The sequence below is a fragment of the Schistocerca gregaria genome, chromosome 1 (genome assembly GCF_023897955.1).
Source record: "Schistocerca gregaria isolate iqSchGreg1 chromosome 1, iqSchGreg1.2, whole genome shotgun sequence".
Lineage (NCBI taxonomy): Eukaryota > Metazoa > Arthropoda > Insecta > Orthoptera > Acrididae > Schistocerca > Schistocerca gregaria.
Genome location: NC_064920.1, coordinates 806,594,788 through 806,611,865, shown reverse-complemented (window position 1 = coordinate 806,611,865; position 17,078 = coordinate 806,594,788).

The following is a 17,078-nucleotide window of genomic DNA, read 5'->3' as shown; positions in this document are numbered from 1 at the left end:
AGGGATATGAAATGAGACGATCACATAATCTCAGTGGCGCATAAAGCAGGTGGCAGACTTCGTTTTATTATTAAAATACTGAAGAAGTATAGTCTACATAGACGACACTCACAAATCACTCATGCGAACACTTATAGAATATTGATCAAGTGTGTGGGATTCACACTGAATAGGACTGACAGGGATACTGAACGTACACAGAGAAGGGCAGCACAAATGGTCACTGAAGTGTTTGAACTATAGGAGAGTGTCATAAAGATACTGAGCAAATGGAACTGGCAGACTTGAAGATAGACATAAACTATCCCCAAAGGTTTAAAAAAACCGCCTTTAAATGATGACTCTAAAGATATACTGCAGTCCCCTTCGTATGGCTCATATAGGGATCATGAGGATAAGATCAGAATAGTTACAGCAAGTAGAGAGGTATTCAGACAATCATTCTTCCTGCACTCCACACATGAAGCGAATAGGGAGAAGCCCTAATAACTGGTGCATTGGCATGTACCATCTGTCATGCACCTCACAGTGGTTTGCAGACTATAAATGAAGATGTAGATATTAAGGCCTCTAGACATGCACCAATTTATCGGGCTACCTACCAATTTCGTGGCAGCCTACACAAGTGCCAACCGACTGCACTCAGCGATTCCTTTGCCACCATGTTGTTGTGATTTGTTTATCTTAAGTTCATTCTACGAGATCCCCTTTGGTTTTACACAGGAAAAAAATGAGGATTTCCCTTAACTGTTTTAGACATAACAAGGCCAAAAAAAGACGAGAGAAAGCTGTTGGCAAAGAATTGGCTAATTCAAGGGAAGAAAGTCACACATTGTGTTGCTTAAATAATGGGAGTCTGTTGATTTTTGTAATTATATAACACTGATTCACTCATACAATTCTGAGTCGCTTAACGTCATCAATCCATTATAAACGAAAAAGAATACTGTCATGAGAGAGACTTTTAGTTACTTTATGATTTCTAGCGACTGACAGTAGAGAGGAAGACCTCAGATTCAGTGAAGTTATATACCCACAATCTCTATATACAGGGTGATTAATGAAGGTATGCAAATATTTTAATATGTTATTCTCCAAATAAAACTAACGAAAAAAATCAAATGAATATAGGTCCACAAATGTTTAGTTATGGAGTTGCAGCTAATAAAATATTTTGCCTGAAATCTAGAAACTTCGCTAATATGAAGACATTGTAAATATTAGTCCTGAGACTGGTTTGATGCAGCTCTCCATGCTACTCTATCCTGTGCAAGCTTCTTCATCTCCTATTACCTACTGCAACCTACATCTTTCTGAATCTGGTTAGTGTATTCATCTCTTGGTCTCCCTCTACGATTTTTACCCTCCACACTGCCCTCCAATACTAAATTGGTGATCCCACGATGTCTCAGAACATGTCCTACCAAGGGATCCCTTCTTCTAGTCAAGTTGCGCCACAAACTTCTCTTCTCCCTAATCCTATTAAATACCTCCTCATTAGTTATATGATCTACCCATCTAATCTTCAGCATTCTTCTGTAGCACCACATTTTGAAAGCTTCTATTCTCTTCTTGTCTAAACTATTTATCATCCACGTTTCACTTCCATACATGGCTACAGTCCATACAAATACTTTCAGAAACGACTTCCTGACATTTAAATCTGTACTCGATGTTAATAAATTTCTCTTCTTCAGAAATGCTTTCCTTGTCATTGCCAGTCTACATTTTATATTCTTTATACTTCGACCATCATCAGTTATTTTGCTCCCCAAATAGCAAAACTCCTTTACCACTTTAAGTGTCTCATTTCCTGATCTAATTCCCTCAACATCACCCTATTTAATTTGACTACATTCCATTATCCTCGTTTTGCTTTCGTTAATGTTCATCTTATATCCTCCTTTCAAGACACTGTCCATTCCGTTCAACTACTCCTCCAAGTCCTTTGACGGAATTGCAATGTCATCGGCGAACCTCAAAGTTTTTATTTCTTCTCAATGGATTTTAATTCCTACTCCGAACTTTTCTTTTGTTTCCTTTATTGCTTTCTCAATATACAGAGTGAATAACATCGGGGAGAGGCTACAACCCTGTCTCACACCCTTCCCAACCACTGATTCCCTTTCATGTCCCTCGACTCTTATAACTGCCATCTGGTTTCTGTACAAATCGTAAATAGCCTTTCGCTCCCTGTATTTTACCCCTGCCACCTTTAGTGTTTGAAAGAGAGTATTCCAGTCCACATTGTCAAAAGCTTTCTCTAAGTCTACAAATGCTAGAAACATAGGTTTGTCTTTCCTTAATCTTACTTCTAAGATAAGTAGTAGGATCAGTATTTCCTCATGTGTTCCAGTATTACAACGGAATCCAAACTGATCCATTCGTCTGTAAAGAATACGCGTTAGTATTTTGCAGCTGTGACTTATTAAACTGATAGTTCGGTAATTTTCACATCTGTCAACATCTGCTTTCTTTGGTATTGGAATTATTATATCCTTCTTGAAGTCTGAGGGTATTTCGCCTCTCATACATCTTGCTCACCAAATGGTTGAGTTTTGTCAGGACCAGCTCTCCCATGGCTGTCAGTAGTTCCAATGGAATGTTGTCTATTAAGGGGGACTTGTTTCGACTCAGGTCTTTCAGTGCTCTGTCAAACTCTTCACGCAATATCATATCTCCCATTTCATCTTCATCTACATCCTCTTCCATTTCCATAATATTGTCCTCAAGTACATCACCCTTGTATAGACCCTCTATATACTTCTTCCACCTTTCTGGTTTCCCTTCTTGGCTTAGAACTGGGTTTCCAGCTGAGCGCTTGATATTCATACAAGTGGTTCTCTTTTCTCCAAAGGTCTCTTTAATTTTCCTGTAGGCAGTATCTATCTTACCCCTAATGAGATAAGCCTCTACATCCTTACATTTATCCTCTAGCCATTCCTTCTTAGCCATTTTGCACTTCCTGTCGATGTCATTTTTGAGACGTTTGTATTCCTTTTTGCCTGCTTCATTTACTGCATTTTTATATTTTCTCCTTTCATCAATTAAATTCAGTATTTCTTCTGTCACCTAAGGATTTCTACTAGCCCTCGTCTTTTTACTTACTTGATCCTCTGCTGCCTTCACTACTTTGTCCCTCAAAGCTACCCATTCTTCTTCTACTGTATTTCTTTCCCCCATTCCTGCCATTTGTTCCCTTACACTCTCCCTGAAACTCTCTACAACCTCTGGTTCTTTCAATTTATCCAGGTCCCATCTCCTTAAATTCCCACCTTCAGTTTTAATCTACAGTTCATAACCAATATAATGTGGTCAGAGTCCACATCTGCCCCTGGAAATGCCTTACAATTTAAAACCTGGTTCCTAAATCTCTGTATTACCATTATATAATATATCTGATACTTTTTAGTATCTCCAGGGTTCTTCCATGTATACAACCATCTTTCATGATTCTTGAACCTAGTGCTAGCTATGATTAAGTTATGCTCTGTGCAAAATTCTACCAGGCGGCTTCCTCTTTCATTTCTTAGCCCCAATCCATATACACCTACTATGTTCCCTTCTCTCCATTTTCCTACTCTCGAATTCCAGTCACCCACGACTACTAAATTTTTGTCTCCCTTCACTACCTGAATAATTTCTTTTATCTCCTCATACATTTCATCAATTTCTTCGTCATCTCAAGAGCTAGTTGGCATATAAACTTTTACTACTGTTGTAGATGTGGGCTTCATGTCTATCTTGGCCACAATAACGAGTTCGCTATGCTGTTTGTAGTAGCTTACCCGCATTCCTATTTTCCTATTCATTATTAAACCTACTCCTGGATTACCCCTGTTTGATTTTGTATTTATAACCCTGTATTCACCTGACCAAAAGTCTTGTTCCTCCCGCCAGCGAACTTTACTAATTCCCACTATATCTAACTTTAACCTATCCATTTCCCTTATTAAATCTTCTAACCTACCTGCTCGATCAAGGGATCTGACATTCCACGCTCCGATCCATAGAACACCAGTATTCTTTCTCCTGATAATGGCGTCCTCTTGAGTAGTCCCCGCCCGGACACCCAAATGGGGGACTGTTTTACCTCTGGAATATTTTACCCAAGAGGACGCCGTCATCATTTAATCATACAGTAAAGCTGCATGCCCTCGGGAAAAATTACGGCTGTAGTTTCCCCTTGCTTTCAGCTGTTCTCAGTACCAGAACAGCTAGGCCATTTTGGTTAGTGTTAGAAGGCCAGATCAGTCAATCATCCAGACTGTTGCCCCTGCAACCACTGAAAAGGCTGCTGCCCCTTTTCAGGAACCACACGTTTGTCTGGCCTCTCAACAGATACCACTCCATTGTGGTTGCACCTACGGTACGGCTATCTGTGTCGTTGAAGCACGCAAGCCTCCCCACCAATGGCAAGGTCCATGGTTCATGGAGGGGGGGGGGGGGGGACCACCTGTACACGTGAATTTGTTGGTCGTCCCATTGGTGCCTTTGTACCGTCCCTTTTGCTGTGTTCACAGTTTCACTTACAACGATCATTGAACGCTGTCACTAGATGTCGGCCGACAGCTTGATCATGGTGCGTCCAATCTTCTTCCTCAGTCTGTGACAGGGTGAAAGTAAGGTTCGATTAGAGTTTGTTGTATGTGTGAAGTAGATTAGATTTTAACCTCCGTGGTGGGTTGGATATCATGACACCTCTGAGCTTGGAGACAAGTCTTATGAATATATGAGATGAAAGGGAAAACGCCATGTCACAAAAGTTAAATTTTTTTTAACTTTATGACACCTCTTTCCTTCTTCCACCACTAGTTAGAGTCAGAATGAGCCACTATCTTTGAATCTAACATCCTGGTCAGATGTTTTTCGTGTTTATATATTTATGCTTCGAAATTATGTAGTCTCAGAGACACATCACATTAAGGATCTCTCCCAAACCAGTTGTTCTGAGTACAGTTTATTACGCTATAGTGGCTGGAAGTGCGATTTCAGCTATAATGGTTTTGCCAATGATGTTATGAGCACATAATGGTTAAGCTATAGATGAAAGTAGACACTGTTTCTATTATATGATGCACAGATAAGATTTGTTTGTGAATAAGCAAGAATTACTTAAATAATGAAAGATAGATCAGTAGTTTCAAGGCAGCTCACTTAATTCTAAAAATGGTGAAAACTAATGCAATACTGGTAGAATATTCAGATAATCGGATTCTAGTACTAAAAACTTGAGTATTCTTTAAACACTTGCTCAGGACATTTGTGAAAGGAAAGAACAAGGTTTCTGGTGGCACTATTGTTTCAGATTGTGTGTAGCTTTTAATAAAGGAAATCATCTTCATCATAGAATCTTTTTAGTGCTCTTGCACAAAGCGAAATTCGCTATAGAATAAATGTGTATTTGGGGTGTAAGAATGAAGATATTAGCTTTTAAATTAGTCCATAGGTCATCATAAATAGTATCCAATGCATCACACATAAACTTGGAAATTGTACATTGTATAATGTGGTATAGGCCTCAATATTGGAAAGACAAAATCACCAGATGTCAAATACCGAAGTGCCATGTCCAGTTTTAGTTGAGTCGGAAGTGCATCTTTAATGAGAGTATTAGTTTTTGTTGTCAGAACTCGAATCACACCTCTACAAGTCCTCGAAATTACTTTTCATTGTCTGAAAGTGTTTTACTTACGGTTTTTGACTTCACAGACCCAAGATTATTATTGGTGACCCTAAAAAGCAAGTTTACAGACACTATGTTTTGCTGAATTTATTTGAAGTTGTGCCGGCATTTATTAATAAACCTCCAACGATTCTCGTTTAGCATATGTGTGAAAGATAAACAATGTTTTGAGTAGCATACTCTGAACATGTATAGCACTGTAAAGTGGACACAAGTAACACCAAATTTGCAAGCCATTTCGTATAACAAAATCACCAACCTACTGGCATAAAAATGCCAACAAGCAGTAAAAACAATTTGTAGACAGCTAATGTCCATATACCACAACCTAAAAAAGATCCATTACAGTAAGCATAAAAAGATGCATATCCTTCTTGGTAGCACATATCAGTTTTGAGGTTATAGTTTACACCTAAAACTTCTGATAAAAGTTTTGGCTACTTGTGGTTTCCAATAAACCTACTACTTCAGTCAATAGATTTCAAACTATATCCTGATAATGATTTTGTATCCTCAGGATGCCACAAATTCATTCTGTCTTTGATAAATGGTATCAGTTTCTCACACTCCAAATGTGAAAATGTCTGTCGATTTGTCCAAAGGAAACAAACTGATCTGAATTTCACCGATTGTCATCCGAAGTCTATACATTTAGACAATGAGATCGGCTTCAATGTGACCATGCTCATAGTGATATTCTGATTTCAAAAAATGAACCGATGTCAGTTGTTGTCGACATCCACTGATTCCGACGCACTGTAACTGCAGCTTTAAACGACCCCTGTTTAACCACCAACGTCGACAATAAGACATTCTTTCCGAGAAACATTGACACTTGACAGCCTGTAAGGATAGCACCATTTGAAATGTATCATGCAATATTTTGACGTTCCATTCCATTAGTAATGAATCTACTGTAAGGCTGCAGTCACAGTGGATTTCAGCAATGACCAAAATATAGCCCATCTTCTCAAATCAGTATGCGACTATGTTGGTCACATTGAAGACAATGTCAATGCCTGCACATACAGAATTCAGACAGCAATCGATGAAATTCAGATCAGTTTTTTCTCTTCAGTCGTGTCAACCACCGTTCTCACACATAAAATATGGATGGTGAGAAACTGACAAGTTTGGCCCATCAAAGAGTTGTTTAGTTACTTCGATAACTGAGGACTGAGTGTACAGTACTCACCACATGCTTTCCAAGGCGGATATAGCTCATTCACATGCATTTGACATCTTTTAAGTGCAAAAGAATCCAATGCAGCACAGAGGCAACGTGGTATCCATTGAACCATAGCAGATAAAATCTAACCTACTTCATACATAAAGTAGCTTGTAATCTAATCCAATTTCCTTGATCCTTACCAAAAATTGATGGAGGAGATTGGACACAAGATGTCAGTAGAAGTTATTGAGCGACCTCTGGAAATGGCGTCTGATGACCATTATCGGAACCACTGAGAAAACAGTCTAAGCTATTTGAATAACAGGGATTAAAATCCTACAGAAAACAGTGAACAGTGGCTGTTTTGTATATATTATTTAATTACGAATATTAAGGCCTCATTCCTCAAGTGCATCTATAATACCCCTCAAACAGAACATTAGAAAAGTGTTGCCTTCTATCTTTTTTTAGGAGCGATAAGTTGTGAATTATGAATGTCTCTACAAATTAATGTCCAATATCAGTCAATGGTTTCTTTAGATGTAACCCAATATGGTCCTGTGTTAGTCAGTTTTTCATTAGTCATATTCAGATAAACATTATGATGTGGAACATATCAACTGAACACACACACACACACACACAGATATATATATATATATATATATATATATATATATATTGCTGTTCTGGTTGCTGTAGCGCACAATCCTCTGGTGAGCATACGAGAAATTGCACGAGGTGTAGGAAAGAGCCACAGTAGTGTGTGCACAATCTTGCATCAGCATCAGTTTCATTCGTTCCATATCTCATTGCATCAAGAACTGTATGGGAATGACTCTGAATCCCACATTGCATTCTGTTGTTTTGCACTTCAGCAATTGCAAGGTAATCCAGCATTCCTAAGCAATACAACGTTTATGGACGAGGCTTCATTTACAAATCATGTTAATGTGAATCTGCAGAACATACACTACTGGTCCGTGCAAAATCCCCACTGGATTCGCCAAGTTGCTCATCAACGACAGTAGGGTGTCAGTGTTTGATGCAATATCACTGCTAACTGTATTGAAGGAACATTGAATGGACATCGATATGCATCATTTCTTCAACACACACTAGCGCTCCTCTTGGAAGATCTAGGATTGGAAACTTGTCTATCAATGTGGTTCCAACATGATGCAGAAGTTGCCAGAGGCGTTCTAGATGCGACATTTTCAAATAGATGGATGGAGCGGGGAGGTACTGTGTGATGACCAGCATGCTCCCCCGACTTGACACCATTAGACTTCTTTCACAGGGGCGCAGTGAGACACAGTGTGTATCAAGAACTCCCAACGACAGTAGAGGATATGCAACATCATATCACTGCGGCGTGTGCGGCAATATCTGTAGAAACTCTACAATCTGTACAACACTCTCTCGTTACCTATCTGCAAACGTGTATTGATGCAAACGGAGGGCACTTCGAACATATGTTGACGTGACACAGTTCCATTGATCAAGATGTGGGTGTAGTTTCTATGTTAGTTATAACGCACAACAATACAGTTTCAGTGGGTGACAGGGCACTAGTAAATGTGTTTAACGAAGTGAATTCAAGTGTGTTATCTCTAATTGTAGCTCTAGTTGTCATTTCGCTAGAATAAACATACATTTCCAATTTGAAAAACGTAACTTTGCGTTAGATTTGTTACTATTTTATTTTTGTGGATTGTGCATAACTTCCCAATGTGTGAGCCCCTGACACAGGCAGTGTGAGGTGCATGCTTGAATCTCAGGACGTGCGCTAGCTCTGCGCTTCATTTATTTCAAGTGTTAACTTCGCTTTGCAATATCTTGGGATGTAACTGATGTATTGCGATACAACATATAACAATTCGATTCTACACAGAGTAAGCGAAATAACTTGCCCCCCTTATCACAGCCGTGTACCGCAAGTCTCTAGAGGAACGGAAGGTTCCAAATGATTGGAAAAGAGCACAGGTAGTCCCAGTTTTCAAGAAGGGTCGTAGAGCAGATGCGCAAAACTATAGGCTATATCTCTGACATCGATCTGTTGTAGAATTTTAGAACATGTCTTTTGCTAACATATCATGTCATTTCTGGAAACCCAGAATCTACTCTGTAGGAATCAACATGGATTCCGGAAACAGCGATCGTGTGAGACCCTACTGGCTTTATTTGTTCATGAGACCCTGAAAATATTAGATACAGGCTCCCAGGTAGAAACTAGTTTCCTTGACTTCCGGAAGGCGTTCGATACAGTTCCGCACTGTCGCCTGATAGACAAAGTAAGAGCCTACAGAATATCATACCAGACGTTAAAGTAATCTCTGGTGTGCCACAGGGGAGTGTTATAGGACCATTGCTTTTCACAATGTATGTAAATGACCTAGTAGATGCTGTCCAAAGTTCCATGCGGCTTTTCGTGGATTATGCTGTAGTATAAAGAGAAGTTGCAGCATTAGAAAATTGCAGTGAACTGCAGGAAGATCTGCAGCGGATAGGCACTTGGAGCAGGGACTGGCAACTGACCTTTAACATAGACAAATGTAATATATTGCGAATACATTGAAAGAAGGATCATTTATTGTACGGTTATATAATAATGGAACAAACACTGGTAGCAGTTACTTCTCTAAAATATCTGGGAGTATGCATACGGAACAATTTGAAGTCGAATGATCATATAAAATTAATTGTTGGTAAGGCGGGTGCCAGGTTGAGATTCATTGGGAGAGTCCTTAGAAAATGTAGGCCATCAACAAATGAGGTGGCTTGCAAAACACTCATTCGATCTATACTTGAGTATTGCTCATCAGTGTGGGATCCATACCAGCTCGGGTTGACAGAGGAGGTGGAGAAGATTCACAGAAGAGCGGTGCGTTTCGTCACAGGGTTATTTGGTAAGTGTGATAGCGTTACGGAGATGTTTAGCAAACTCAAGTGGCAGACTCTGCAAGAGAGGCGCTGTGCATCGCGGTGTAGCTTGCTGTCCAGGTTTCGAGAGGGAGCGTTTCTGGATGAGGTATCGAATATATTGCTTCCCCCTACTTATACCTCCCGAGGAGATAACGAACGTGAAATTAGAGAGATTCGAGCGCACACGGAGGCTTTCTGGCAGTCGTTCTTCCTGCGAACCATACACGACAGGAACAGGAAAGGGAGGTAATGACAGTGGCACGTAGGGTGCCCTCCGCTACACACCGTTGGGTGGCTTGCGCAGTGTAAATGTAGATGTAGATGTAGAACCAACGCCATTATTTTTGTGATTTTTCATGCTAATGGTTGCATACGAAATATAGGGGTGTCCATTTAAAAATACACAAGTTTGTGTTAAAAACCGTATTTGTTTATGTTTTAAAATTTCACGTAGTATTTGCTTTCCTAAGCTCCTGCCATACGTTCATGCTGGTGAAAACCATTTGAATAGCTATTGTTGTTCCAGAGATATTTGAGGTGGCAGAATTAGGTGAGACACCCTGTATATATATTTGTGTGTGTGTGTTTGTGTGTGTGTGTATGTGAATGTATAAAATTATATGTCCATATGGTGCCCATTTACAAATTTTAACTTTAAATCTGACTAGTTAGCTATAGTTGAGAATTCCTCTATGGTACAGAAACAGTTGACAAGAAGACTCAGTTTTAATTTATATTTTGAAACACTTCTGCTACCTGACAGTCAATTTATTTTCAGTTTTATAGCTGCTAATTTCACCCATTTCTGTGCCAAAGGTGGATTCATTAAAGGGTAATGAAGATCATTTTTCTTTCTAGTCTTGTATTTGAGAATACCTCTTTTACTCTCAAACACAGTTGGATTGTTGATAACAAATTTCATGAGTTAGTGTGACATGGTACTGTGGGGTGACTTAGAACTTTTGTAGTGTTTTGTTTCGTATTATGTTGGCAACAGTGTGTGGGAGACATTCATATTTACATTCTCATTCATATTTACATATGAATGTGAAATGCCTCATTCCATATCATTAGAATTAAGTGTACAAGTGATCCACAGAACATGAAACTAACATACAATACATTAATGTGTTCGTTTTTCTATTTCATGTCGAGTGCACAAGCAGTCCTACATTTGGACCTCATAGTCTTCACTACATTTGACAGTCATCCTGCTGTTCAGTGTTGCAGACCTCAAATTGTATTGTATACGAGTATTTCAAATACTTCAGCTCTTGTTTAGACTTGATAAAGTTCACACACACACACACTGACATTACATGATATAATAGCTTGTTATACATGTTGATCAAAAGCACGAGAATTTTCATGACAACAAAAACTTGATGTTGACCCAAAGCATTAGCTTCAGGTGTTTAGATTGTTTCAAGTCATGAAAGTTATTTTATCAAAAATGCTGTGTGCATCATTTAAGTGTATCCTACTCGTTCTGATCATAGTCTAAAGACCTTTGTTGGAAAGTGTTTCACCATATGTGTAACATACAGATTGCTTAGAAGAAAGTAAATGAACATTGAATGAATATGCTTCTACTAACCGATACATACTGCTTTCTTAATCACAGATTAATCATGGACTTCAAATGTCCAGAACATTTAATCTCATAAAACTTGTCTGCTTTCCTCTCATGTTCCTCTTTTATATCGTTGTATGTTGTTTCTGCTTATTCAAAATTTGTATCTGAGTTGTATCTTTCTCATTGTTTACCTGTAGATCAAGTTTAGAATAGTCGCCTCTAAACTTATGTAGCAATTTGTCACAAACATCAGTCGTTATTATTCGTTTGACACAGTGTTTGGGGGATTTTTTCTCTGAACATATCAGTTGTAACTCTCGAATTAAGTTCTTCTCGTAAATATAACCGTTTGCTATCATGAATACTGTAATGTAATTTGCGATCTCTCAGTGACTGTATACATTGATGCACTTTAGATGCTGTTTCTCCTTTGTTTGGTCCAGTGTTATGTTTTCCTCTGGTCCCAACGTGTGCTTTCCCTGCTGTAGCGAATGGTTGTTTTGGGACTAAGAAGTGCTGTTCCTTCTACATTTCAGGAATTTTTCACTTTGTTGACAACAACAAGTCATGATAACATGCCTTGCTTACTTCTTTCCACATTGCACACATCTTTGAGCTAAAAAAAGAAAACATATGTAAGTTTTTTGCACACATGAACATTAAACATGTGGTGCATATGATTTGAAAGTTGAAAACATAATGAGTAAATATCAATACCATATAGTGAGGCTACTATCCCCCTAGAGGAGTAACTTTGCTCCAACTCTGAAAAAAGATTCGGTCATGCCAAGAACCTTTTCTAATAAACTTTTTGAAACAGTTCTGATTGTCTTCAACTGCTGACAGTATCTGCTAGGTCATATATTTCAGTTATTGTGCCTCTCGCTGACCTGGACATTTTCTGCCAACAAAATCTGTGCTGCTGTATTTCTGAGGAAGTTATTGTCCAGAAAAAGCGGTATTTTGCTACCAGAAAACTACTTGAAGGGAGTGTAGTGAACATTCATTTGTATGTAGAAATTAGTTAGTGTCTAAATCATACCCACAAACTTGTACTCAACATGTTACTTATCACTGTATGATCGAAAGAAGTCACGAATGTCCTTTTCTAGGGAAAATGGGATAACCTTGCACCACTGATAAAGTGGATCAAAGTAGCTCCACTGTACTTTCATTACTTTGTTTTAAAGTTGATTCAGTTTGGGATGAATCTTACTACATTGAAAATAAGTACTACTAAGAGAATAAAGTTGTTACAGTATGATGTGAGTATAATGGGAGCTAGGACCTTGCCAATATGCAGTTTAGACCATTGTAAACTGAAATTATGCCTGGAATCCATAACAATGGAACACTTGCTTGAAATGTCACAAAATGCTTCTACACCAGTGCCAGGTGCTAGTATTAACTCAAGAAGAGAAAAAATCCAGACAGTACTTGAGTATTCCAATGATGAAGACCTATTAGAAAAAAAAAATCTTGATGAATGTTGAGACAAAGATCGGGAATCACATAGAAGAAATCAAATGGAAATGTTAACAGCAACTACGTAGAATGAAGAGATCTTATCAGAACCACAGGAAAAATTTAAAAGAACCAAGAAGGAGGACTGTATGAAAATAAACATTACCTCTGTATTACTGTTAGTTTTACCAAAGTTGGTGCACCCATGAAAAGCATGATGCCACCTCAAGGTAACTGGAAATAGCTTGAAATAAAAACGTACTTTTTCGCAAATGGGACGACATTGGTTGAGGTGTAAACCCCTCAATATACAATCCTGGAAATGGAAAAAAGAACACATTGACATCGGTGTGTCAGACCCACCATACTTGCTCCGGACACTCCTGGAAATTGAAATAAGAACACCGTGAATTCATTGTCCCAGGAAGGGGAAACTTTAGTGTATATATATATATATATATATATATATATATATATATATATATATACTCCTGGAAATTGAAATAAGAACACCATGAATTCATTGTCCCAGGAAGGGGAAACTTTATTGACACATTCCTGGGGTCAGATACATCACATGATCACACTGACAAAACCACAGGCACATAGACACAGGCAACAGAGCATGCACAATGTCGGCACTAGTACAGTGTATATCCACCTTTCGCAGCAATGCAGGCTGCTATTCTCCCATGGAGACGAACGTAAAGATGCTGGATGTAGTCCTGTGGAACGGCTTGCCATGCCATTTCCACCTGGCGCCTCAGTTGGACCAGCGTTCGTGCTGGACGTGCAGACCGCGTGAGACGACGCTTCATCCAGTCCCAAACATGCTCAATGGGGGACAGATCCGGAGTTCTTGCTGGCCAGGGTAGTTGACTTACACCTTCTCGAGCATGTTGGGTGGCACTGGATACATGCGGACGTGCATTGTCCTGTTGGAACAGCAAGTTCCCTTGCCGGTCTAGGAATGGTAGAACGATGGGTTCGATGACGGTTTGGATGTACCGTGCACTATTCAGTTTCCCCTCGACGATCACCAGAGGTGTACGGCCAGTGTAGGAGATCGCTCCCCACACCATGATGCCGGGTGTTGGCCCTGTGTGCCTCGGTCGTATGCAGTCCTGATTGTGGCGCTCACCTGCACGGCGCCAAACACGCATACGACCATCATTGGCACCAAGGCAGAAGCGACTCTCATCGCTGAAGACGACCCGTCTCCATTCGTCCCTCCATTCACGCCTGTCGCGACATCACTGGAGGCGGGCTGCACGATGTTGGGGCGTGAGCGGAAGACGGCCTAACGGTGTGCGGGACCGTAGCCCAGCTTCATGGAGACGGTTGCGAATGGTCCTCGCCGATACCCCAGGAGCAACAGTGTCCCTAATTTGCTGGGAAGTGGCGGTGCGGTCCCCTACGGCACTGCGTAGGATCCTACGGTCTTGGCGTGCATCCGTGCGTCGCTGCGGTCCGGTCCCAGGTCGACGGGCACGTGCACCTTCCGCCGACCACTGGCGACAACATCGATGTACTGTGGAGACCTCACGCCCCACGTGTTGAGCAATTCGGCGGTACGTCCACCCGGCCTCCCGCATGCCCACTATACGCCCTCGCTCAAAGTCCGTCAACTGCACATACGGTTCACGTCCACGCTGTCGCGGCATGCTACCAGTGTTAAAGACTGCGATGGAGCTCCGTATGCCACGGCAAACTGGCTGACACTGACGGCGGCGGTGCACAAATGCTGCGCAGCTAGCGCCATTCGACGGCCAACACCGCGGTTCCTGGTGTGTCCGCTGTGCCGTGCGTGTGATCATTGCTTGTACAGCCCTCTCGCAGTGTCCGGAGCAAGTATGGTGGGTCTAACACACCGGTGTCAATGTGTTCTTTTTTCCATTTCCAGGAGTGTATATAGGGCGAGTCACCAAACGGTACCGCTGGATATATTTCGTAAACCACATCAAATACTGATGAACCGATTCCACAGACCGAATGTGAGGAGAGGGGCTGGTGTAATTGGTTAATACAAACCATACAAAAATGAACAGAAGTATGTTTTTTAACACAAACCTACGTTTTTTTAATGGAACCACGTTAGTTTTGTTAGCACGTCTGAACATATAAACAAATACGTAATCAGTGCTGTTTGTTGCATTGTAAAATGTTAATTACATCGGGAGATATTGTAACCTAAAGTTGACGCTTGAAACCTCCGACGTTCAGTTGCGTGTTGTAACAAACACGGGCTACGGTCGGCGAGCAGCATCTGAAGGGACATGTTTACGACGACGACTGCGTTTACGAGTGTGGGTGTAGTGCACTGTTGTGGTTTGGTCTAGCTGTCGCAGTGTCCGCATGTAGCGCTTGCTGCTACTGTTAGTCTGCTTTCGTCTCCGCACGCAGACCAACTGTAGTACACCGTGTTACCAGACGTCTGTGATAGTGTAGTGCTGTAGGAATTGTGACCATGGTGTATTTCAACCCTGAAAAGGCGGAGATGATACTCATCTATGGCGAATGTCGACGAAATGCAGCTGAAGCCGGCAGGGTGTATGCAGAACGGTACCCGGACAGAGAGCATCGAACGTGCCGCACATTGCAAAACATCTACCGCCAACTGTATGCAACAGGTATGGTCGTAGCACGCAAACGGGTCCGTAACAGGCCCGTCACTGGAGAAGCGGGTGGAGTTGGTTTGTTAGCTGCTGTTGCCATGAACCCACACATGAGTACACGGGACATTGCGAGAGCCGGTGGACTGAGTCAAAATAGTGTCATGCGCATACTGCGTCGTCACCGCTTTCACCCGTTTCATGTGTCGCTACGTCAGCAATTACATGGTGATGACTTTAATCATCGAGTGCAATTCTGTCAATGGGCATTAACAGAGAATGCGTTGCAGTTCTACCTGTTTATCGATGAAGCGGGTTTCACAAACCACGGGGTAGTGAATCTACGGAACGTGCATTCCTGGTCCATGGACAATCCTCGCTGGCTCAGACAGGTAGAGCGACAGCGACCGTGGACTGTAAATGTATGATGCGGAATCATTGACGACCACCTCATTGGTCCTCACTTCATTGCAGGGGCCCAGACAGCTGCAACATACATCGCGATTCTACAGTATGATCTGCCAACATTGCTCGAAAATGTCCCACTGGAAACGCGTCGACGTATGTGGTATCAGCATGATGGTGCGCCTGTACATTCCACAATTAACACTAGGCTGACGCTTGACAGGATGTTCGACGGGCGTTTCCTAGGACGTGGAAGACGCATAAATTGGCCAGCCCGTTCTCCTGATCTTACACCTCTGGACTTCTTTCTGTGGGATACGTTAAAGGAGAATGTGTACCGTGATGTGCCTACAACCCCAGAGGATATAAACAACGTTTTGTGGCAGCCTGCGGCGACATTACACCAGATGTACTGCGGCGTGTACAACATCCATTACGCCAGAGATTGCAATTGTGTGCAGCAAATGATTGCCACCACATTGAACATCTATTGTCCTGACATGTCGGGACACACTCTATTCCACTCCGTAATTGAAAACGGAAACCACGTGTGTACGTGTACCTCACCCCCTCATGGTAATGTGCGTCAGTGAAAAATTCCAATAAAAAGGAGTTAGCATGTAGACGTAATGTGCTGTTCCAGTCTCTTCTGTTCCTAAGGTCCATCACCGTTCCCTTTGGATCCCTACGTAATTCGGTGCTCTCCGATACACACGATCGAACAGCGGAGGAGTGGTACTCAAGCGTCAACTTTAGGTTACAATATCTCCGGATGTAATTAACATTTTACAGTGCAACAAACGGCACTGATTACGTATTTGTATGTATGTTCAGATTTGCTAACAAAACCAACGGGGTTCCATTTAAAAAAACGTAGGTTTGTGTTAAAAAACATACTTCCGTGCATTTTTTTATGGTTTGTATTAAGCAATTACACTAGCCCCTCTCCTCACGTTCGGTCTGTGGAATCGATTCGTCAGTATTTGATGTGGTTTACGAAATATATCCAGCGGTAATGTTAGGTCACTCACCCTGTATATATACTTTTATTTGCATTGTGGCGCCGTCAATGAATAAGGTAGTTTTAGTATGAATTTGCAGCAGTGGACTGTAGCCATATTTATACGTGGACTTGATGTTAACTTTGTGCAATTTGAAGTAGCGAAGTCTGCTGGGCCGACATGGTGTTATATCCATGAGTGAAGCAAAGTCTACATTGCATTATTCATAACAAGCAGG